This window comes from Cimex lectularius, unplaced genomic scaffold, assembly GCF_000648675.2.
Source record: "Cimex lectularius strain Harlan isolate CLEC.00 unplaced genomic scaffold, Clec_2.1 scaffold81, whole genome shotgun sequence".
Lineage (NCBI taxonomy): Eukaryota > Metazoa > Arthropoda > Insecta > Hemiptera > Cimicidae > Cimex > Cimex lectularius.
In genome coordinates, this window is record NW_019392692.1 from 577,300 (window position 1) to 604,370 (window position 27,071).

The 27,071-nt window shown below is 34.6% G+C and overlaps 1 protein-coding gene and 1 non-coding gene across 2 annotated transcripts in view; one reads left to right on the plus strand and one right to left on the minus strand.

The window, feature by feature from the left end:
- The window catches only part of LOC106660788, a 666,377-nt gene that overhangs the window by 556,332 nt on the left and 82,974 nt on the right, over window positions 1–27,071 (minus strand). The window lies entirely within an intron of this gene.
- Window positions 6,726–6,797, plus strand: Trnae-uuc. Its single transcript has one exon. It is a non-coding gene; the product is annotated as a tRNA-Glu (tRNA).

The window sequence follows — 27,071 nt, forward strand, 5'->3', positions numbered from 1 at the left end:
GAGAGAGAGAGAGAGAGAGATAGAGAGAGAGAGGCAGTGAGAGGACGATAGATAAAGAAGGGAAAGAGAGAAAAGAATGAAATAGTGAGAATATTTTATGAGCATGCGATGAAGAAAGTTTGTAATAACTAATCCCCAAAAAGATCGAACTATTTTCGGACGAATACGAGACCACATGATTTGCGTGTGTATTGATCTTCTATTTTATAAGTTCAAAACAGGGTTGTTTGTTATGGAAGTCATGCTTTCACTTTTAGCGGTGTTGTTTAATTCTCGACTTCCTTTGTTTTGTAGATTTGTGTGTGCAAAAATTTCAATCAATAATTTTATTGCATGCAATTGTAACGCAAAAATTTAATTTATGATTTAATTACTCTTTTTCCGAGTTAATTTTAATAAATACAACTGATCATAGTCTTTCAGTTTATTGTAGTTATAATGATCCGTATAACCTTCTAAAGAAATATCCTCGTTTTGTTATTTCCCCAACTATAATTTCAACTATGACAGTTAGGGGTTTATTTTTGAAGCCCAGACATTTCCGTACTTATGTATACATATATATATATATAAAATAAACAAATCCTCATTTTTAATAACGGAGTTACTTAAGCATAGGAAACATGAAGATTAATCGTTTTGTAAACAAACACATTTTCTCCATTTTAATCCAGTTGCATTCTCTTTACCATGGAAAGAGTCTTGAACCAGAAGTTCACAATATATTATGAGAATGTGACATCGAGGTCACCGGCAGGTTGAATTCTCAGAGGCAGTTGTGTCTCAGATTCAGAGTGTCGTCTCCCGGGCTGCAGTCCGATTCCGAGAGACTGAAGGCGCCAATAGGAGGACTGGTAGTGGATCTCAGCGCATTTCGACGCTAAGGGAGGACAGAAATATCATTGCTGCAAGGCAGAACCTTTTTCATAGTACCGGCCAGATCCTAAATGAACTATAGGAAGTTTTCGCCCGGCCTTTATCAACACAAACGATTCCTAATTGGAACACATCGTACCCCCCTTGGAGACGACCTGCAGGAAAAGCCCGCCACCAGTAATTCAGGAGAATATTTCACAGCAAGTACCTAGAAGAGAACACTAATTGGAATACTGTTATGTATGCTGATAAATTGCGGGTCTGTCTGTATAGTAAAAGTAACGCCGAAGATTCTACCGAGAACAAGGGTACAATGTCCCAGTTCGTGGTCTCTTCAGTGCGGTTTAGAGGAGGCTGTGCAATGGTCTGAGCTGGGACCTCATAGAGACAGAGTTGTTCATCAATATTTAGAAAAACCTGGGAATTTCTTATCAGCCCTTCCCCCATTGTCTCCATACCTCAATCTCACTGAGATGGGTTGCTTTTCGATCACCATCCGCAGCCAGTTGACCTGCAACAACTGTCTGCAGCTTTGCAACATCTATGGAATGAAATTCCTTATGAAATTAGTGACAACCATATTTAGTATACCTAACAGGTGCACAGGGTTTTAGCTAACAGAGGACTTTATACGCGGTATTAACTTATTTAAAAAAATATTGTGTACAATGTGTGGTGTTTAGTGACCGTTAGCCAATGATTATTGGGAGATCGTGAGGTGCGGTCTGGTATGACGTAGGTTTTAGAAAAAGTCCTTAGAGTGGATCGAGCTCCACGATAGCTCAAGTGGTAGTGTAGCGGCGTACCTAGCCGAAGATCGTGGTTTCGAGTCCCGCTCGTGACACTGACTTTTTTTATCTAAAAACCTTAATTAATTGAAAGATATTAATTGGTCAAGCGGACCACGAAAATTAGTGAATTTTAGAAAAACATTTTCTTTATCATGCCAACGTTTCTATCTTTATTGAGATCATCTTCAGGGCTCAAAGTGTTTTCCGTGTAGATGTGTTTTTGTGTGTAGTGTTGAGAGTGACAAAGGCACATTGAGGCCTGAAGAAGATCTCAATAAAGATCGAAACGTTGGCACGATAAAGAAAATATTTTTCTAAAACCAACGTCACACCAGACCGTACCTCACGAATTCTAAATAATCATTGTATCCAATAAACAAAATTATGGAATTGAAACCTTTTGTTTTGTTATTTTTCAAAATCCCTGAATTAAATTTTCCTTAAGTAAAAAACATAATAATTTCTAATAAATTTTAATGCCGTTTTTAATAAGAATAAAACAAAAATGCTAGGGAAAGTGAATACTACAAAATCGGCAATATCCCTATTCATTTTTGAGCTGTTTACAATATAAACTATAAATATCGTTTTGGTAAAAAATTTTGACTTACAATCTACTGCTATTTATACAAATCTGACTTTAAAATTAAAAATAAAATATTGACAAACTATTACAATAGTTATTGTTTGATTAAATTTTATTGCATTAATTCGGTGTAATGACTGTGTCTTAGAAGCCCGTTGAAACACGGGTCCGGAATTTATTAGTATTGTTTGAATCTGCGCGGACCCTGCAGGAGGCAACTTGGCCCGAACTAGGTTATAATGAGGTGTGGTAATTAACCAAGTGTATCTGTACCAGCGGACTTGGAAGATCTCGAACTCCCTTTCCTCGACGAGTTACATTCTGTATTCTGTTTATTGTTTATAATAAGTTTACGAATTATCAGTCCTATTTGCATAAAGCCCCTAATCATACTGGACATAATGGCCAATACATTTGTGTTTTTCCGTTCCTGATAGATCTATTGAAACGTTTATACGTTTTCTTATAAAAAAATTGTAGAAGAAATTTTTTACTTTACATTTGGTTAAATAAAGTGTTATTTTCTGCTCCGTGACGCAGCTTTATGTGATACATAATCGAAGATTTCAGAACTTAGGTCCGGAAATCTTCTGAATCCGGATTAGTGGTGAAATTGCACGGATGGGTTTTACTCAAAGTCATGCTTTGGGTTCTGCTTCTTGTCCACCTAGCAAAATCTCATAATTCAATCCTATCATGTTCATCCAATAAAGACACATCCTCACTGTGAACAAGATTTCCCGATAGCAGAAATGATCCCATTCAGTTTCACATTGAAATAAACATTATTTAAAATTTATTCAGAAATCGTGAGATGCGGTCTGGTGTGATGTAGGTTTCAGAAAAACATTTTCTTTATCGTGCCAACGTTTCGATCTTTATTGAGATCATCTTCAGGGCCTGGGATTTACAAACAATGCTTACATATAACAATTTCATTTTGGATGTGGAAAAGTGAATTTATACAATGCAAAAAATATTTTATATATTCAATCAAAGTATTTCTACTCACTCAAAGTGTTTGTCTTCTGTGTAATTGTGCCATTTTTGCGTGTCGTGTTGAGAGTGCCAATGAGATTTTGCTGTTTTATGTTTATATACGTTGGATTTTGAAGGGGTGGGGAAGGAAGTCGGTATAGAAAAGACATTTTTGTCGGCTTCTTTGAGGTGAAAAGAGCCGACGAAGGGAAAAAATGTGTTGGTAATGGTTCGGCCAGACTACCCTTTCAGGATTATATAGAAAGGGATAAATAGGAAAAGGAAAGCTAAATTTTTGGGAAATTAGACTGTGTGAAAAATATTTGATGTGTGGAATGTAATGTGATGATACAGGTATGTTATCTGTATTGAATTTGATTAATGATAATGGCGTAGCTGCTACTGAGTTTACCTGTGTATGTTCTGTAATTGATGCACTGTTTATCTCTGTTGATGTAAAACATTTCTAAAAAGTTACGTTTATGTTTGTTTTGTTCTGTGTGTAATATTTTTGGATTGTTTTAGTCGAAATTGTGTTTTTGTTAAAAATGGTGGGTGGCGAGTGCTGTAGAATTTTGCTTGGGTTTTTTGCAATCATAGATATGTTGCTTTACTTTCTTTTCCAGATATTGGGATGTAAGACCGATGTAAGTTGCCGGACAGTTTAAACAGTTGATCTTGTAGATTACGTCAATTTATTTGTTATTGGTGTGGGATCTTTAATTTTGGAAAAAAGTGTTTGGATTGTTTTATCATTTTTGAAAGCTACTTTGAAGTTATCGGACAAGAGAAATGAGTTTAATTTATGTGATAGGCCTTGGATAAATGCTATGGAAATGTATGCTGGTTTGTTTGTATTTGATAGACTTAATGGAGTATTATTAGTAGCAATGTTTGTAAATCCCAGGTCCTGAAGATGATCTCAATAAAGATCGAAACGTTGGCACGATAAAGAAAATGTTTTTCTGAAACCTACATCACACCAGACCGCATCTCACGATTTCTGAATAATTATGGATTATCGGTCACTAATCACCATACATTATTTAAAATGGTTACAATTTGTACAAAAGACACGCTAATTTAGACTTTTTAGCTTTAAAGAATAATTAATGATAAGTCAAAATATTACAAGCAATGGAGGCAGTAAGTCAGTTTTTTAGTATGGACAATTATTAACATTGAAAATAATAGGAGTAGGACTTTTACCTTGTGGGTAGTGGAGAAGCACATAAAAAACAAAACAGGTTGACCAGGTTTAATGTTGCGATATCATAATTTTGATTGATTTTTTTTAAACGCATTATTTAGAGCTCGTGATCATGGATCAAAGGGTAACAACGATTAGGGCAGAACGGAAATAAACAGCCAACAGTTCAAAAGGCAATTTTATTTATATTGATAGGAAGAGGGTGGGACGCCGCGTATGGAAGCTTTGTTGAGGGTGCATTGGGGTGAAATACAAAATAAAAATCTCGTCCTGGCCCCACTCCACGAGGAAGAATTTACTCCGGGACCCCATTCAGGCCTTTCCTTCCTTGCCTTTTTCCAGCCTTCCGAGGATTTTTCTATTCTGAAAGTCGCTGGCGGCCTGGCACAAAAGGCAACATAATCGAAGAATAGAGCCCCTGGAACGCCGTAGGAAGCAGGAAGGGACCTGTGTCCGTCTTTAACTCGTACAGCTAAGCAATACCTCTCATTGAACGCCATTGTGTAGCACGAGAAAGCACAACGAAGCTATTGTGAAGTAACTACACCCTCGAAAGGGCAAGTACCACTTGTAACACAATCTTTTCGAGACCATACATAAATCTTAATTGGAAAATATTATTCTTTAGTAATACATTTATAATTTATTTTATGATAATTTATAGGATAAATTTTATCATATAAAACGATCTTATAATGAGGTGATTACGGCGATACAATTTTGCAGACAAGCATTCTCTTAAACTACGCCTTCCTCTTTCCCTCCCTGCTTATCAACATTTATCTATTCGTCTATTTGTCTATCTACTTATCAATTCTTCTATAGATAAGTCTATCTGTTTGTCTATCTTTCTAAGACCCAGTATACACACACAAACCCCTTACACATTTCTCTCTCTCACTCGCTCTACCCCTCTCTCTCTCTCTCAAATCGCTCTCACTCTCTCTTTTTCTCTATCTATATCTCCTCACTATCACACTCCCTTTTTCTCTCTCTCTCTCTCTCTCCCTCTCTTTTTCTCTCTATCTATCTGTGTCAATCTAACTAACTACTAGATACAATGACTTACAGATTCGTTCACTGCTGAATGCAAATTGGGTTATATCATTATTTACTTTACAAAACAATTGTGGGACATCAAATAAACATAGTTTTTTTAATAATTTTATTTATCTTAACACAAAAAACACCCAAAAAATTAAATTGTTCCTGTATCATTATTATTAAAATAATATAAAAGAAATTACCGTGTGCGAACGATAATATGATTGTTTAATAGAAAGTCCTTTAATATTTTGTGTGTCCTCCTTTGGCTTTCAAAACTGCATCAGTCCTTCTGGAAATACTTCTCACAAGATTTCTGTACTGTTCTGGACAATTAGGTCCCATTTCACTTGAGTTTTTTCCCAAAGTTGATCGAAGTTTGAAGCGTCTCCTGCAGAATCGGCTAAAGATTTTTTAGTTTTCCCCACAAGTGACTGTGGGGGCCATTCCATGACATTAAAACCACGATCAGCAAGCCACCCTTTTGTCAGCTATGGTTTCTTCACTTTTCCCGTCGCTCTAAATCCGGCCTCACGTAAACATCTCCGTTTGTTTCAGGACTAACATCCATATTATCATTATCACGCGGCCTACGCTGCATTTGGACAGCATTGTCAACGCCTTTTGGCCTCGGAAAATTTTATGACCACTCCTTTTCTTTTTAAAACAACTATCGTAAATTCCGGAAGATCTTTTAGGTTTTGTTATTACCCCAATAATAACAATTTATATTTTTTTGAAATTTCACGATAAGGAAGGACTTCTTGTAGAGATTGTATTATTTGATCTTTCAAAAATGTTGAAAATTGCTTCATACTGTAATTGAATGAAATAGATCATAACCATTAAGGAAAGGAAATATTTTCAATATGTAAGAATAATAACTAAATTGATGATACCTGATTACAAATTTGAGACGAATTATTGAATGGTTTTTGCGAAATTTGCAATGAAGTAACCTGAGTCACAAAACTGGTCACACGAAGACTCATAATAGACGTAACTCTTTGGTTCAATTCAAATGTATAAACATGAATAAAGATTATTAGGGTGAATGTTTGTTTACCAACAGTTCAACGAACTCAATCCTTTTGCTGTTGTCTGGATTTAAAAAATACGGGATTTGCAAACTAGAGATAATAGAAAATTGTTTACTGATGTGAACAAATATGTGAGTCACTGTATATCTATCCATACTTTTCGTTGCACACACGCGCCCACGAACTTACTCCAACAAGTCTCCCATGTGGTCTAGTGGCTAGGATATCTGGCTTTCACCCAGAAGGCCCGGGTTCGATTCCCGGTATGGGAATTACATTTTACAAGATTTCGTGGTCAAATGTAGATCTGTGACATTTAACAAGTTTTTTTTTTAAAGCAAATGTTCAAACTTTCTTTATTTTTTAATGAAAGCTTGTATGAGCATGTTATTTCAAAGGTCGTACGTGGTTAGTTACATTGTTGGAAAGTTCTGTTTTGTCCTAAACAATATCGCTGAATAATACTAAAAACGTTGTGCAAAATTAAAAATTAATAAACTGATTAAAAGTACGGCTAATAAAACAAATTAAACTGTTTTATTACATGTGTGGTGATTAGTGACCGTTAATCCATAATTATTCAGAAATCGTGAGATGCCAGACCGCATTTGAAATGAAAAAATCTTTTCATGATTAAAACTAAAAAATAAGATATATCAAAACAATAAATGGTGAATTCCACGAGTAACTGTAATAAAACAATTATTAAGAAATCGTGAGATGCGATCTGGTGTGATGTAGGTTTCAGAAAAACATTTTCTTTATCGTGCCAACGTTTCGATCTTTATTGAGATCATCTTCAGGGCTCAAAGTGTGGCACTCTCAACACGACACGCAAGAATGGCACAATTACACAGAAGGCAAACACTTTGAGCCCTGAAGATGATCTCAATAAAGATCGAAACGTTGGCACGATAAAGTAAATGTTTTTCTGAAACCTACATCACACCAGACCGCATCTCACGATTTCTGAATAATTGTTTTATTACAGTTACTCGTGGGTTTCACCATTTAATGTTTTGATATATCTTATTTTTTAGTCTTAATCATGAAAAGATTTTTTCATTTCAAATTGTATATAATAGTTTAATAATAATAAAATTTAAATATTTATTTAACGACTAGAAAATTTAACAGTATTTTAATAATTATTTTGTCCTTAGACGACTCAGTTTGTACCTTTTATTACGTTTCACAGGTCGACAGTTGTTTTCAATATTAGGAAGCACAAACGTGTTCGTTACATCATTAATTTACATTTCTTCCATGAATGCGTGATCAAGCCTTTGGTATGTCAAACTATCCAACTACCGTGGGATGTACAACGGTGATTTCATTTCGTATGAATAAAATATGGAAGTGACAAGAAAAGGGGCTTAGCGTGACACCCAGATATTATAATCTATATAAGGCCTCTGGAACAAAACCACAGTTTGGTCGATAAGGATCAAAACCCTTGTATCACCTTCTTCGTCGCGAGGAAGGATTCAATTTCGCTGGGATGAATTTGCAAACGATTCACCCCGACTGATGACCTCGCTGAAAGCATGAACATCGACCTAATCGTTTGGATATAACCGTCTCACCTGCCGAATAAATGTGCTCAAAAAGCAATTTCTTGTTAAAGATTACCAGTAATTAATGCATAGTTAAATCGTGCTACCTTGTATTCATAATTAAAATTATAAACCAAGAAAATTATAGCTTTAAATTGAATTATCAATCATTTATAATCATTTATATTTTTATATTAGTAAATCACATTGTATGCTCGAGAAAGTATTAATAAAACTCAATATTATTTAAAGTGTTTTTCGCCATTTATCAAATCATTTATTATATGAAAATTATTATATCCTTTTATTAAATCAAAATCCATTTATTAAAGGATAACTTGATTAGATGAAATATGAGGAAATGAGTTTGTGTGGCTCAAATGAGAAAAGTTGATATGCATGTGTTTTGGCCAGAATAAAATAGGCCCTGCACTTGACCATTTGAGTCCTCTCCTAAATCTTCGTCATTTTTCCAGCAGTTCTGAATTCTCTGACTTCCAGTACGAATTTATTGCGAACGAAAAACCTCTTCCCGGCTCGCCTCTCTTCCTCTTTTTAAAAAGCCTCTCCCTTGAGCACCCAAAACAATTCTCTTTCTATTTTCCAATGCCCCAATCTTGCTACGAAATTCAGTGAGTAATTCCAATTTTTTATACAGGGTGAATTGCTACTCGTGCTACAAACTTCTCCAGTAGATTCTTCACCCTAAAATGAACAAAAAAGTTCATATTGTCCATGGTCCGATTCTCAACCATTTCAGAGTAATTTCGCTTTTTATCGATTTTGAAAGATATCACGTCCTGGCGTCGGAAAATCGTGATATCTTTTAATCTAAACATTTCTCTGAAAATCTAATAGCACCGTTGAAATTCCCGTTAATTTTTCAATAAGAAGATGACGGTGGCAAAATGTTTGGGCTAATTTTTTGTGTTTTATTTCAGCCAGAACTACAAAAAGAGTGGAAAATTGTGTAAATCGGAAAGTGTATAAAGTAATCCAGAGTTTCTAATTTTAGTCTCAGAAGGCAGCAAATTTGAGGAAAACTACCTGATTTAATAACGCTTCCAACGCACTCGTCATTTTCTTATTTAGTGGTTGTGAGACCAAGATGTTGATGACAAAAAGAGAAAAAATGGTGGTTCAAGGATTGCTAATGTTTGAGAGTGACTTGCTACTCGTGCTACAAACTTCACCAGTAGATTCTTGACCCTAAAATGAACAAAAAAGTTCATATTGACCATGGTCCGATTCTCAACCATTTCAGAGTAATTTCGCTTTTTATCGATTTTGAAAGATATCACGTCCTGGCGTCGGAAAATCGTGATATCTTTTAATCTAAACATTTCTCTTAAAATCTATAAGCACCGTTGAAATCCCCGTTAATTTTTCAATAAGAAGATGAAGGTGGCAAAACGTTTGGGTCTTTCTTCCTTGACCTTCTAGCTGTTTGTAAACTTCTTAAGCATTACATACTAAATGGGCATTAAATTAAATTAAAAAATTTCAATGGAATTATGATTTTGATTCTCTCTAAAAATTAACGGGGATTTCAACGGTGCTTATAGATTTTAAGAGAAATGTTTAGATTAAAAGATATCACGATTTTCCGACGCCAGGACGTGATATCTTTCAAAATCGATAAAAAGCGAAATTACTCTGAAATGGTTGAGAATCGGACCATGGACAATATGAACTTTTTTGTTCATTTTAGGGTGAAGAATCTACTGGAGAAGTTTGTAGCACGAGTAGCAATTCACCCTGTATAGTCCACGCCAATTCATAGGTTTTTTTGTATATCCTTTATTTAAATTTTATATTAGTATCTAGCCAAAACAGCATGTTTTACTAGAAAGAAAACCCGTTCATTTGTTGCATTAGTGAACAAAAACATAAAAACGCACACAAAAAAGTGCATAATCAATATTATATTTTGGGTTAAAACAAAGTATTATTTGCGAGATAAATTGTGATAAAAGCTTGAATTGATAGGAAATAAAAAATAATTGAAATTTAAAACCAGATTAAAATCTTTATAAAATAAAGACTATCCTGGTATTTTTGTCCTTCTTGGGTTTGTCTGTCGTACCAACGTGATGGCATAATCCACGCGATACACCAATCAAAATTTACAGATCAGTATGATAGTAAAAGGTTAACTAGAAGATTTTTAAAAGATTAATTATTTTTTTCCCATACAAATGGGGTATTCCTGTAGCCTTATCATGTCAAATGTGATACAACTTCAAGATTTTCATCTGCTACATGAAAGACAATTAGACTTAATTCGTAAACTCGTGCCGTATACTGATTTACCGATTTATAAAAGCTCAACAGTTAACACATTTGTAGTTAGTCAAACTAAAGACTTGACGTGGTAAGCAGTGAAAACAACCAACTATCGAAACAAGTAATTATTCAGAAATCGTGAGATGCGGTCTGGTGTGATGTAGGTTTCAGAAAAACATTTTCTTTGTCGTGCCAATGTTTCGATGTTTATAGAGATCATCTTCAGGGCCTGGGATTTACAAACATTGTTTACATTTAACAAATACATTTAGGATGTGGAAAAGTGAATTTATACAATGCAAAATATATTCACTAATTTCGAGGGCCGCTTGACCAATTAAGATATTACAATTAATTAAGGTTTTTAGTTGTGACAAAATGGCAAAAAGGAGGAAAAATTCAAAATGTGGGGTCGGTGTCGGAGTGGATCGAGGTCACGATAGCTCAAGTGGTAGAGCAGCGGCGTATCTAGCCGAAGATCGTGGGTTCGAATCCCGCTCGTGCCAGTGACTTTTTTATCTCAACTCAAAACCTTAATTAATCGCAAAATATATTTTTTATATTCAATCAAAGTATTTCTACTCACTTAAAGTGTTTGTCTTCTGTGTAATTGTGCCTTTCACCTCAAAGAAGCCGACGCCTTATACAAAAATGTCTTTTCTATACCGACATCCTTCCCCACCCCTTCAAAATCTAACGTACATAAGCACCAAATAGCAAAATCTCACTGGCACTCTCGACACGACACGCAAGAATGGCACAATTACACAGAAGACAAACACTGTGAGTGAGTAGAAAAATACTTTGATTGAATATAAAAAATATATATATTTTTTGCATTGTATAAATTCACTTTTCCACATCCTAAATGTATTTGTTAAAAGAAAACAATGTTTGTAAATCCCAGGCCCTGAAGATGATCTCAATAAAGATCGAAACGTTGGCACGATGAAGAAAATGTTTTTCTGAAACCTACATCACACCAGACCGCATCTCACGATTTATGAATAATTATCGATTAACGGTCAGAAATCACCACACATATCGAAACAAGATCATTTTAGCTCCGATGGCATGCAGACTTTAAACCTATACTCACTCACACTCCCACTCAATCTTAATTTCATTTGTTCAAGTACTATATTCTATTGTTCAATAAAATAATCCAGTACCATCTAGAAATTGGAACAGGTAATTAAACACTCACTGCCGTGCTCAAGAACAATTCTCTATACACGGGTCTTTGGGTTAAAAAGTAAGTCCCCGTGTGCCGACCTCGCATCGCTTATTTTAGTCGTTCTAAATAGTTAAAAAAACGTTGATAAAATATTTTAGTACATTGAACTGAACACAACATTTTTTTAAATTGATTTGTGACTGGTTGTGTTAGATTTTAATCAGCCATACCGTAAAATCGCAAGCACGGACATAAATTGTTCTCACTTAATAAATGTAAAAGTACTTCGAACTATTTATCTGTTTTCCACTGTAATTATCATTTGAATGTAATTTTCAAAAGAGTGAAAAAATCATTACGTATTTTACCTTTCTTTAAGTTTGCAGGTTACAGACTGAGTGCTCTTCACTTCAAACAATACATCTATATTTACAACTTTATACATTTATTATTATATTTTGTATGTATTATATATTATTGTATATTTTTCCCACACAGTCCACAGTTCACAGTCAAGTCTCTCCGACTTCCGGAGGATCGCCACTCCAAACTGCAAGGATCCTCTCTTTTTTCATTTAAATATATTTATATTCATTTATATCTTTCCGGGAGGGGTACCACACGAAAGATGAGCTTGTCATTACCACCGATCACATCTTTGGCGGTTCCGGGGATAATAGATTTTGCGAGATTGTACTCTCTTAAATTCAGCAAATATAAATTCCAATGCCGGGAATCGACTCGGGCCTTTGGGAGAAATTCAGATATCCTAACCACTAGACCTCATGGGAGAGTTGTAGGATTGTGTTCCTGCGAGCATTTGCGCGAGTGTATGTGTGTGTTGCGCGTCAGGGCGCGCGTGCGTGTGAAGAGAGGGTCAGAGAACGAAGAAAAAGAAAACATGAGTTAATGTGAATATTTAATGGGGATGTAGTTAATGAAGTTTGTAAACACTAATTCCCGAACGAATGTTATCGCATGCAATTAAAAGCGCTTGCGTAAAACGACTAAATCTTTACCTCAATAAATACATTAGCATTTTTTGATGAAATTGTCATTTTAATGGGTTTCGGAAAGAGTAATTTTAAATCTATGCACCCTCACACTTTCATAATGAGGGAAAAATACAACATTTTGTCTTATGTTCAAATATTTCACTAAAATGAGGTGGTGAAGTACTGGGTATTCCTCCATCATCGATAACGTACTCACTATTCCGAAATCAGGCTAATGAGCCCTCTCACGGTAGACATTTACTCTAATAAATGCATTTAATTTGATGAAACACAAAAAGAATCCCTAACCGTGATGCCCATCAAGAATTAAATTTCGTCAAACCTTCTTGTTTCCCCCAAAAATAAAAGAGTGTCGTTTCAAGTTATAAGTTATTTATTGCTCCATATAAGTGCTTCAATGCAATATGAATCGAATAAATAAATACATTAATTAAGTAGTCGATATAACGGTTCGATAAGAAGTGAAATTCTTATAAAATTAATTTTGAGTTTGTTTAGATTTGATTCTTTTCGTCACTTATGACGATCGTTTTCTAGCTATATAATTTATAAATTTGCATCATGATGATACATTGTTTTCTGATCTTTGGTCGCCCATGTGTTCAATTTGGGTTTTTGCCAAGCGAATTATTCGCGAAAGGTAAATTTTTTATTGTGTTGTTAAGACAGAATATAAGCATATGGCCTTTCAAGACCATCTGCTAAATGTGCTAATCTGTTCAGGTAGTTATTCATAGGTTTTTTATTTAGTTTTGTGAGTTCTTGCTCATGTATAACAATTTTTTAATGCTGAAAACATCCAACAAAGCAAGAGGTGCTCTGTTTGTCTCCTTATTATATGAATTCCTTTTATATGAAATTTGTTGATAACATTGAATTCTTTCTTGCCTTCATAATGTGGTTGGTCCTTTAGCCAAAGATGTTAAGGAATAGCTCATTTCTACACCGTTTAACCGACCGATTTACTTCCTACAAAGCACAAATGCTTCATGTTACTTCATAAATTTATTACACTTTACAATTAGGACAGTTTACGCGAATGTTGGTATTTGCGAGTTTGACGCAAAACTATTTCATGCTAAAGCACAAGCTTATTCCTTTCCAATTATTTCCTGATCAATAATAATGATTGTGAAAATTCAGTCAAAAAAATTATCTATATGCTGTGTATGCAATTTATAATTTCATAGATGCAAAATAACATAGTTGTAGTTTGGTTATTTTTAAACACTTCGTTGAGATGCATTATGGTCACTTATCAATTTTAGTAGTGGGTTTGCGTTCATTAACTTCCATACCTAAACAGAAATGTGCCCAATAATTTTCATTGCTTTTATTACTCTAGCACTGGACTAATAACAGGTGAAATATTAATTTAATTCCTACTGAGTTTCCAATTTCGATCATGACCCTGGCTGGGACGTTAACGCCACGTTAAGCATTTTATCGGGTGAGACAGGGGGACAAGGGAGCCTCGATGATGTCCACCCCCAGCATGATTGGAAACGTATTAGCGGGGGAGGGGGGGCTTAGGCTTTCACCCTGGGAACGACCTCTATTAGCCTCTGCCTGGATTAACAGTCGTTCCTCCGCAGACGGGGGATCGCGTTTAAGAATTTATCAAAACTAGAAAAATGAAATGGGTTTGACAACAATAATTATATGACTTTTTCATCCATTAGATTTTTTTTAGAAGAAAGCAGTTTAGTGAATTGTAGTGCTGATACCTTTCGATAAAAAGTTAGAGATTTTGGTCTTTTAATCAATAATTTATATGTGTGCAAACCAAAGTATACACTATGCTTCATATAGAAAGTTATTATTTACACAAAGTATAATTCATTAAAAACAAATAATAACCATTATAAACGCAGTCAGTTAGTTTTTCTATTATGTTCTAGATGCTTATGTTAAAATTGTTGTTTCCATACATTTAGATCTGCCTATCCTGTTTTGTTTGGTTAGATGCGTTTTCTCGGTTAAGGAATAATTGCGTAACTATACATGCCTTAAAAGCCTAGATTAAGTCAGTGTGTGGGATTGTTGAAGCATATTTATAATAAATTTTTAGTGTTATATTTAGTAAGATAATGATACAGGAAAACAGAGATCTCTTCGGGTCAGCCGAGTATCGTTGGTTCTATAAAACATGTGATAGAGACACACAGGAATTTAATATAGAAAAGACCGATATAACAACGATATTACTATGCAACAGATTCTCATAACGCAGCATACATATACATACACAATTTGTCTATTGTGCTTCGATGGGATGAAATCTTGCCATTTTCCGAATGATCATAGATGTTTTTCTTATTTCTTTTGTTTATGCGTCATTTGTCATTTTATTATATATATATATATATATATATATATATATTAGATTCAAATAATAAAATAAATGTTCAGAGATAGAATGGAACTAGCCAAAACATATTTAAATACGAAAATAAAATACAAGCCATTTGAGGTGATCACCTCTCTTCAAGGGAAAATTACAGTACACTCTCTCTCAATCGCTGAGAAATCAGACCTAGAATTCTTTCTGTTTAATTTTCATCAAAAGTTAGACCAATTAGTAGGGATAGACAACATTTAAATACTCAAAGCAAAATTGATCGTTCAGAAAATAAAATAAAAATGCAGGAGGAAGAATTCACAATTGCTTATCTTAAAACTTCGGATGATGCTGATTCTAGGAACGAACAATCTGATTCGATGCAACATCACACAAACCGGATTGCCAATAGAAGCGAATTCCGAAAAATGTCTAAAACTGAGAATTTTAATTTTGAGATTAAATTAAAAAAAGGACAATTAAATTCTAAAACGGACGCTCTATCTATAATAGAAGTACACATAAGTTTTCAACCACTCAAAATTCTCATAGTTTATTACTCAAAATATTAAACTCTAAATGCACAAATGACCCGTTAGAATATGTTAAAGAAATAATAGAAAAGTTCGGAACTTACAAATCCAAATCGTTACACGGAAAATAACGCCAACGCTAATACTATCGGAGATTACAATGAAAAACTAATAGTTTTACATATAATATCTGGTTTGAGAGATCCCTGGCGAAATAACTTGGCCACCAGAAACTCACAAACACTGATGGACATTGAGATATGACTAAGAAATGACTTTCAATACTTAAAAACCAACCAAGCATCATTAACACCTCCAAACAAATTCAATCGCCAAAACCGCTCACCGTTCCCTCAAAATCGTCAACCTTTCCCTCAAAACTATCAAAACCGTCGACAATTTTCTCAAAACCTCCAACTTTATAATCAGAACCAACACTCGCACCAAAACCGACAACTTTTGCAATATAGTAACAAAAAGCTATCACTACTCCCAGTAACACCAATGAGCATATCAACAAGGGACAGGTCCCAAAATCCCAATTTTGGTCAACACACGGGAAAACGGTCAACCCCGATCAGACCTCTTTTTTTAGAAGTAGGCCCAACTTCACAAGAAGTTTCCAGATAATGAACATTGAACGCGACAAGAACGACGAACTTCCGTATATAGTTGACAAAAAGATAAATTTTAAAATCTTAATCGACACTGAAAGTACGAGGTCGTTCATAAATCCAAAACTAGCAAAAAAAAAACATTTCAATATTAAAATAAAATATAAGCCATTTGAAGTGATCACCACTCATGGCTCTTCAAGAGAAAATTACAGCACTTCTGAATTCAAACGATCTCTCCATCGCTGAGAAATCAGACCTAGAATTCTTTCTGTTTAATTTTCACCCAAAGTTTGACCTATTACTAGGGACAGACAATATTAAAATTCTTAAGGTAAAAATTGATCTTTAAAAAAAAATACAAGGGACAGAATTCTCAATTGCTTATCTTAAAACTTGGGATGATGCTGATTCTAGGGACGAACAATCCGATTCGACCCAGAACGACATCAATCGGAGTTTGAGTCGCATCTTGATCACGACCTCGTCTTAAATTTTATTCACAAGTTTATACACTTTTATGCAAACTTTAATTGTAAAGTTTGATAATATATAATAAATAAATCTTTTTGTAAAAACGAGTGTCGTTGAGTCAAAATTATAACTTGAGATTGTGGTCGAATTGGAAGTACCAACTTTTGTAAATAGCCTGCCACACAAGCAACTTTCACCGCACGTTGAAAGTTGTTGCTTTATCGTCAAAACAACATATTGATATAACTTTTATAAACAAAATCCGACCGATCCGCACAAATGTAATCCTGAATCTAAATTTAACCCGTCACAAAGCGATAGGGAAGAAATTTAAAATGCCCGCAAAAACGTACAAAATATGTTATATATTTTATAAGTACGTTTTTCAGTGAATTTGATCGATATTTTGCTTAATGAATGTATTATAATCACCAACCATTTCATTTGTAAAAGAAAAATGTTTGGTAACGAAATATGTGTTTTATCTTATTTTATTTTACTTGTCCCATTCTATACATAAGAATGTTTATTATTATTACAATCATTGATTATACTATAAAAGTTGTACACTTCATATGAAATAAACAAATAATTCATTCAGCTAATAAAAAATGAAAGGAATGATATTTGAACTTTTTATGATCATTATACGGTCATTTTTTCTTGTCTCAGCTTTTTATTTTTGGTTTGTACTAGCTTTATTAAAATAAGTAATTGCACAGCATAAGGGGTTAATATTGCGCAATATGTTTTAGTTGATGTCTAGCTCGAAAACATTGACGCAAGTGGACCGTTAATATTATTGCGTAATAAAGTGGGATCTATTGCACATTAAAACATAGGGACCGCCTTAAAGGAAAATAAAAATTGGTGCATATTGTAAACCCGTAGAGGAGGTCTCATTTTTGTGTGGTGATTAGTGTTCGTTAATCGATATTTATTTAGAAATCGTGAGATGCGGTCTGGTGTGATGTAGGTTTCAGAAAAACATTTTCTTTATCGTGCCAACGTTTCGATCTTTATTGAGATCATCTTCAGGGCTCAAAGTGTTTGTTTTCTGTGTAATTCTTGCGTGTCGTGTCGAGAGTGCCCACAACACCAGACCGCACCTCACGATTTCTAAATAAAAAAAATAATAAAAATAAAAAAATAAAATAAAATAAATAAAAAAGTTCTCATTTTGTTAATTCTCAGAATATTAGAGGGAAGAAAATCTCCGAAAATCGTTATATGCGAATGAAAGGACCAGTTTTCGTTTCAAAATGCATCTCTATTTCCGGATTAATGTTATATCCAACATCGTAACTGCGAATTCAACCGTCTTTCAACTTGAAAGAAAATCCCACATACGAATGTAGGCCAGCAGTCTTTAAATTGTAATTATTTATAATTGTATATTAAAGAATTTATTGTTAGTCTTGATGTCAAGTTTTATAAGACAAATGATGGATTTGGGAAAAATTGGGTCATCGGTTGTTAGAAAACTTCCCTTATATTTTGTTGTAAAATGAATGTGCTTTGTATTTTTGCAGATCACAGGGAAAAATATCTTCCTTGGTGTTTTCTATCAATGAAGCGAATTTTCCAACATGAATCGACCACTGAAGAATACGGCTTGAGATTATTATTCCATTCATTTTATGACTATCATTGTCGGAAAAGCCGGCCGGGAAAATAGCTGCCGGGGGATTGGTAACCCAGACCGATACTAAACAATCCAGCCGCAAACCCCGGGAGTTTTTACTGCCAAACTGGCCGGCGTATGTGCCGCTATCGATATTCCATAATTACCTCCTGCATTCCGAAGGGGCGCTCTCATATTCATACACGCCCAGTTTCCCGACCGGAGGGACTTTTGCCTGTGGGATAATTTCATTAAACTGCGCACTCTCTGGCAACGGTGGTTTTGAAGTAATATGTGTTTTTTTCGATTTTTGTCAGAAAAAGAGCTTCCCTTGGGTGAAAAAGAATAATAAAAAGCAGGAGATAACACGTAGCTATGATTCCAATGGTTCGAAGAGGTGGATATTTGCTCTAGGTGAATTGGCCAGGCAATACGTTATTGAGGTAAAATTCTTTCTAGTTAATATGGAATAAGTTGTAAACATTAAAACGTACCAATATTTATTATTTAAAAAAAAAACATGGTATAGACTTTATTGAGAAAGGAAAACACGAACAGCCAGTTGTTTCTATCGACTCGACAAAAGCAAAAGGAATGCCTCTGGGGCGAAAGGCGGAACGTGGTGGACAATAGAATTCCACCAAAGCTGGATATACAACCCAACTAGCCGAATTTCATCTTCGCATGAAAACGCGAAAAACTGTGAATAAATCTGAGCTCTAATGGGAAAACTTCTAATTTGACGAAGCCGAAGTTAAGTTTATAGGGATACTAAGATTAATTGTTTTTATTGAGCACTTTAACATTCTAACTTTACCTTAAAATATGTTCCCCTTTAATTCATAAAATGATCATTTAAAAAATGTTGCCGTATACTTGATGGATTTGGGTACTTAAAGGACAAAACACAAAATTATAAATACCATTACACTTCGTGGTCCGATTGACCAATTAACATTTTTCAATTAATTAATATTTATGAAAGGTATTGGTTGAGATAAAAAAGTCAGTGTCACGAGCGGGATTCGAACCCACGACATTCGTCTAAATACGCCGCTACTCTACCACTTGAGCTATCGTGACTTCGATTCGTTCGAATCCCGCTCGTGATACTGACTTTTTTATCTCAACCAAGACCTTTCATAAATATTAATTAATTGAAAAATATTAATTGGTTAATCGGACCACGAACTGTAATGGATTTAATAATTAAACTAAAATAGAGAATCAAATAGACTACACGACATTTGAAAAATGCCAAAAAGGAGGAAAAATTTGAGAGGTGAGGTTGAGATGGGAAGTTAGTGTCCGTACGGATCGAAGACACGATAGGTCAAGTGGTAGAGCAGCGGCGTTCGAATTCATCTTGTGACACTGATTTTTTTGTCTCAACCAAAAATTTTCATAAATATTAATTAATTGAAAAATTATAAATACCCTTGGGGTGCCGGTGTTTTTGGGAAAAAGACCATTTGTGAGCATGTAGGGTTCTAATACAGGGTCTTCTGCTTGAAGGTTAAGGGGTTAATACGGCATTCTTCTCTGTAAAAGGGCCTCAGAATTAAGTGCCGCTGAATCACGACTACATAGAAGAGAGATTTTTTTCAAAAATTCATATAACCTCCCAATTGGAATAACACTCGTAAAAAATAAAATAAAGTAAGTACTAGTAAACATTCATTTTCTGAACTCCCCAAAAAAAACATTGAATACAATTCAATTAATTAAGGTTTTTAGTTGAGATAAAAAGTCAGTGTCACGAGCGGGATTCGAACCCACGTCCTTCGGGTAGATACGATTCTACCCTACCACCTGAGCTATTGTATAAAATGATGTTTTGCGAAAGTTAAACGTTTTCGAAATAAAGGGGTGGGCTATCATGTTTTTACAAAAACCATACCCCCTCACGCTTCTTCTGTCGGGCATAATACAGAAATGCTAGATCCTATCAACATTTTCCTTTCGATAAAAGTGGCATTAAGTACCACCACGCAATTTCTAACCAAAATTAACCTGGGGTTTGTACAAGACCATTTTTTGCTAAAGTTAATCTTTTCCGAATTAAATGGGAGGACTATAGAAGATGCACCGTGTATATGAATCTCTCTCTCACACTCTCACACTCTCACTCTCTCTCTTCCTCTCTCTCTCCTCTCTCTCTCTCTCTCTCTCACTCTCTTTCTCTCCTCTCTCACTCTCACTCTCACTCTCTCTCTCTCTCACTCTCTTTCTCTCCTCTCTCTCCTCTCTCTCTCTTCTCTCTCTCTCACACTCTCACTCTCTCTCTTCCTCTCACTCTCACTCTCACTCTCTCTCTCTCTCACTCTCTTTCTCTCCTCTCTCTCCTCTCTCTCTTCTCTCTCTCTCTCACACTCTCACTCTCTCTCTTCCTCTCTCTCCTCTCTCTCTCTCTCTCTCTCTTCTCTCTCTCTCACTCTCACTCTCACTCTCACTCTCACTCTCTCTCTCTCACTCTCACTCTCTCTCTCTCTCTCTTCTCTCTCTCTCTCACTCTCTTTCTCTCCTCTCTCTCTCCTCTCTCTCTCTCTTCTCTCTCTCTCACTCTCACTCTCAGTCTCACTCTCACTCTCACTCTCTCTCTCTCTCCCCTCTCTCTCTTTCTTTCTAACTTTTTCTCTTTCGATAAAATATGTCTGTAATCAATTATGTTTCATTCATTCATTCTCTCTCTCTCTCTCTCTCTCTCTCTCTCTCACTCTCTCTCTCTCTCTCTCTCTCTCTCTCTCTCTCTCTCTCTCTCTCTCTCTCTCAATTTCAAGGAGTCTTTTATTGTTGGTAAAATATATACCCTTCTATTTAAAATGAAAATGTTTTCTATGTGTTAAACTTATATACCTTAAAATAAACTTGAGGATATCATCGGACCCGTTTTTATCTTTTTAAAATTTTTGTATGTTTAAAACAGTCGTGAAGTAATTGTGGATACCCAATTGATCATCAAAATAGATACATTTTTTGGTTTGTACATAAGCCAAATTTATTCTTTCTGTTATGTCCAATGAGAGTGTGTTTCTATTTGAAAACTTTTTGTATGATACTCAATTTTTATATAAGTGTCAAGGGGAGAAAACTTTTAAGATTTATTTTGAATTGAGAAAAGTAATATTTCAATAAATTAGGCAAGTTGTTTGGGGTCTTTGTAAAGCTGTCCATTCCACTTTTCAGTGCAGAGTTTATTTATCCTCCGGCCAACTTGATATGTCACTTTCAAGGAAAAGATTTATTACTCCTTGGAAACTATAAAAATTGATTCCTGGCCATAAAGCCGTGAAAGTAGATGACACTTTTACCCAGGATGAAGGGCGGTGGAGGCAGAGGGATGAGAAATGTAAGTGATACGATACAGAGTGGAAGTGACAGCCCCTACGAAAAATAGAGTCGCTAAACACTTGAGGGTGGAGGTGGCAATTTCCCACCACTTCAAGTGTCGAAGTTGTGTGTACACGGGGTGCTTCTAGTGAGAACAGAAGATTGCCCACGCGGGTAATGTTGTTTCAGACGATGGCCGGATAACACAATCTGAGTCCGACCACGGCCTTCTACACCGACCGTGAAATTCGATTGTCCGGCACGTTCCGCCTTTTCAGCCCTAGGCATTTCACCCTCTTTTTTCGAGCCGATAGAGAAAAAAATACGGCGTAATTCTGTCTCTTTTGGTCTTCAAAAGGCTAATATTTACAAACATATGTAAAGTACCATCCCTTTCAAATATGCTTGACTGAATTCATTTAACATATAAAAATTTGCATATAAATGAATATTTTGTGTATTTTAACTACAACTCAACTACTGTGAAAAGCATCAAAAACATAATTAGAAATAAAATGAGTTTTAGAAATATAAACTAAACAAACAGTAAAGATGTTCTCTTTGAACTACATTTCTTGATATGTAACGCTACTGCAGTTCGTAAACAGTACTATTTCAAAATTATATTTGGGCGTATGTAGGGATGGCAAAAAAACCCAAAAATATCGAATTCGTTTCATTGATGGATTTTTATTAATTATTTGTTATTTCTTTAAAATGTTGATGTTTTTCTATGAGTAAATGAGGAAAGGAATATTTAATACTTATTAATTAACACAAAACACTGTACTTACACAATTAAGTTCACTTTTGACAATAAAATTACTTATAAAGCACAATTAGGTATTTAAAACAACAAATAAATTTACAATTACATCTTAAAAAAATAATGGAATTAATGTTAAAGAAATATTATAATAAAAAAAACAATAAAATATAAAATAACTGAGGTTTTAAAATAAAAAATCATGAAAATACTTTACAAAAAATCTTGTGTAATAAAAAACCATAAAATTGTGTTTAAAATGGAACAATAGGTACTTCAGTACATTTATGATAGCCAGTATTTTTTGGGGAGACTGTTTAAAAACAAAAATTTGGACAAAAGTTTCTCAGTCAGTGTGTTTCGTTTTTGAGTAAGTGTTGCACCTCTTTTTGAAAATAACCGTTCGGCAGATAGAGACGTTGCGCAGTTCCCAAGTAACTCTGACGACAAGGATTTGGATACACAGCTTTTAAATCTTCCCAAAGGACAAGGGGATTTTAGGAGGTAGGCGGTAGGCTCATCGGTAAGGACAAAAACTTGTTATTTTGATATAAAAAAACATAATTCACTAATTAGTTAAGCATTTATGAAAAAAATCAAACGATGTTTCATCGAAAAACCATCGAGGTCTCAAAAGCATCGGAATAAAAACATCGATCTTTTTTGCCATCCCTAGGCGTATGTGCAATTCCATTTTTAGCTGTATAGTGACTGCTGTTTCCTCGAGGCCTATTTCCCTTACCATTTCCCATCTTAGAGCTTCTGTATACCATAAAAGATCTACACTTGTGACTTTTGAATTTCCCGTATTTTGATAATACTTCGCCCAATGTCGTATTGCAATTAAACCATAATATTGTGTCTTATTTTGTATAGATATAATGAACATAAATTAAAATTAGTAATTATTCAATTATAAGATAATTAATATAATATTGCTGATTTCAAGTCTAGTCAGTACCAGTTATCTTCTTTTGTGACAAAATATTTTTAGAGACTATGTGGTGTAACGTAGAACGGTACAGAGTAAGGGTCATAAAACTAGATAAAATGGCCAATGTTTGTTCAATCAGGCTTTGTTTGCCTTAGCGCAAGGAGCTTAAACATTCTTTAACGTTTATCGCCTTGACAAAGAAACAAGAGTCCTTCCATTTTCTCTGTAGCCGAGAGTGGACAAACGCGCCCCGTTCAACCTGGGTCATCTAAGGTAATGTCAAAAGATATTCAAAACACAAAAGAACTTCAAGAGTAACGACTCGTGAAACCGCCAGTCTTTTAAAATGGGGCACTCGAAGATCAGGCCCACCTGCTGTACTAAGCCGATGGCGTCTTGATGGCCAAGAAATGAACAAAAACCTTTCACCTTTTTCGTTTGTTTAATAAATTTTTAAGCCTGGAAAAATGATTTAGAAATATTATATTTTCTGGAATACCAGACTCTTAGATAAATAATATTACCACATTTCACAAGGTGTCCCTTGAACAGACGTCAATACTTTCGGAGTTTATCCTACATGCCAGATTGACTATAATACCCTATTGTCCAAAGTCAGATTCACAATTGTATTTTAGATATTTCTATTTTCAGGGTACTCCAACCTTTCACAACTTTATCTTTTAATGTCGCCTGTATCTAAAGTAGAAAGTGCATTTATTTTATTCACTTCTTTTTTATCAGTTGTATTTTTATGTTGTAATTTCTCAAAGGTCAGTTATCACCAATGTAAAATTAACGTTTAATAACTAAAAATGTGATTTTTCGGTTACAAACTGTTTATAAAATGTTCATTAAGATTTTAAAACTTATACTGAAACTATTAAAAGTAATACAAAGTTTTTAAAAAATTGGTTAAAGTGCAATATAAGCGAATCTAAAATGCTTTAAAAATTAAATTAAATGTTCAAAATGGTCACCTTTTTGAAAAATGTGAGCCCGATATTGTTTCTTTTTCATAAGCTTTTTGTTTTGTTTTATATTCAATTTTGCACCAAAGAGCCTTCTCTTTTCCCTTTGTAATACTTCCATTACTTTTTATTACAAGTTTGTAAAACATACTACTTTTTACTAGAAGTTAGAATCTTAATAACTCGTTTTTTTAATAAAATTATAAACACATACAAGTTCGAAATGATTTAGTATTTTATTATTATATATAAACATAAAATAATATACTATATTATAACAATATTGGTTTATATCTATTATATTATTTTTTGTTTGAAGTTACAATAAATAAAAATTACAAAAAGGAAAACTAGGAATCTCACAGCGTTTTTAATGCTCTTTCCAGTGGTGTAATAAAATTTACATCAGGATTAACATTTTATGAGATATGGTGAGATTTTATATATAAAGTTGTGTAACCTGAAAAATGAAATAACATGAATACAATTAGGAATCAGAGTTTCAACAAAATAAACTTTTCAGTCTAATTTGACATGTAGATAACCTTCTAAAGTATGGACGTGTTTGTTCACGGGACACCTTGTTTATTCGCATAAAAAAATGCTAATGAGCATACACATCCTCCATCAATTTCTTTTTTTTAAATAACGTGCGCTAGAAATTTTCGAAAATAATCTAGTGGTATTTTTTAAGTCTGGAGTGTAAATCATCAATAATCATGTAAGTAAATCAATAGTTTCCCTACATTCATTCCTTCATTAGTAGGTCACAGGTTGCTAATTTAACGAAACGTCCGTAGAATTGATAATTTTTAAGGCTTTTTACTTTTACATAAGTCCTCCAAAAAACCAGTTGGTATTTCAAATTTGTCACATTATGACAATTAGCAATTATTTTTTAATAGAAAGACATGTTAATTCTAAAATGCCAAAACAAAGTCTCCAAAAGTAAATATTATTAGTATACTTTCCATTAAAGTAACAATAATAATACACTAAAATTAATATTTGTTGTAAGTTGTTATAAATATTCTTTAAAAGTAAACATATCTAATTATTTAAAATGATATAGATAAAAATTAACGCTTTTTGTTTTAAGCAATACGACAAAGTTTCGGTTATGTAAAAATAAGTTTTGTTTTAGCCATCTGTACACTAGGCAATAAATAACACATATACAATATTTGCTATTGGGGAAAGAGATACGCGTTTTTCATATCGGTTTTGGATTGGAAAGAACAACAAATTGTTAACGTCAGTGCCACATAATGTCAAGATAACGACATGCACCAGTCACAAAGTATACGAGTATTATATCGAGACCTTCTGGAATGAAATTTCACCGCCATGTCCCTCTTATGTCTTACGATGGCAACAACTCCATCTTGTGGAATTATTTATCGATAATTAACTACAGGTAAAATATTAATAAATGTCTGTAAGAGCGCGAAAAAATACAAAAACCAAATTAATGAAATTCAAAGATACTATTTTTTATAGAATTTATCATATATATAAAGATAATACACTGCTGTCAGTATCATTATTAGAGGCAGGAGGGAGAATGGAAAAACGAATAACCTGCCTGTGGCCTGATCGCCTCAACTCCCAAGATCTTAAGCTTAAACATCAGATTTAAAACAGAGTGCCCCGAGTGAACACAGTGTGCTTAGTGAATAAGTCCGGTATTGAGATAAAGACATTAAAAACCGATTTTATTTTATAAGGTATGAACAATTATAAAATATGTAAAGTGTAAAATATTAATAAACTTTGGATTAGTAAAGAACTAAATGTGTCTATAGTCTAACCCTAACTATAAGATAATTATAAATAGGTTTTTAGTCTTTATCCCAATACTGAAATGTTTCCAACCCCGATGTGTACAAATAAAGAAATACTTTTGAACAAAAAGGACAGTCATCTATTTGGAACATTTAGCCATCAAAGAAGCAGCACTGGCTTCTTAGTTATAAATTTGTAGTTATCTCCAACCACAAGTCGTTATACAAATTGAAAATAAAATCTAAAACGGACGGGGAATTAAGTACTTGGTGTACAATCTGATTTCACTATTCGATATTCACCAGACAAGAGTAATACAGAAGCAGATGCACTTTCACAAAACCCCGTGTTGGATTTTGAAAATCACGACGATGCACTGCAGGTAGTAAATTTAGTATCAATGCAAGATATTCTTCAAAACCAACACCAGAATCACAATGAACTCATCAATACTAAACATACATTACAAATAAGGAATCTTATTTACATCAAACTGACAAAAGATCTTCGTTTTGAGAAATGAGTTTGGTCTTTTCCAAAGCTCCAGTCTCTTGCCAGCCTACGGAACATACAGCTTCAAGATTAACGCTCACACTTACTGCTCCAAAAGGGCTCACTAACGTCATATCTCATACCACCTTCGGGAGTGACGCTCCCACCTACCATTCCAAAAGGGCTTGCCAACGAAGTTCGTTGATGCCACGACTCCCACTGGCCTGTGTAAATCCAACTCTGAGAAGGGAACCTGACATGTACCCGCACCTGCGAGTACACCTTTTTGGGAGTCGGACTGCAGGGGGATGGTTTGTGCCGAAACCCGACCGAATTTCGCCGCACCGAAGGGGGGATAGAGTTTGTGGTGACCCAGAGGAGAACACCACAGACGGCCCCCTCCGTGGTCACACCTCCGACCGCGACTCTCGTCTCCGTCGATCCCTTGTGCCTGTCCCCTCCCATCTGGTTCTGCCAATGAAGTGCCAAGCCCTCGGGAGTGGAAGAAGAGTATATGGGCCCAGGAAGGATGTCGGAGCGTCTCTCTGTTGATTTTGACTTTTGGTTGAGGTGATAAATAGCGGAAGACGCCCCTTATTTTTCCCGACGAATCGACGACGGAAGGACCAGGAGAAACAAGGACACCG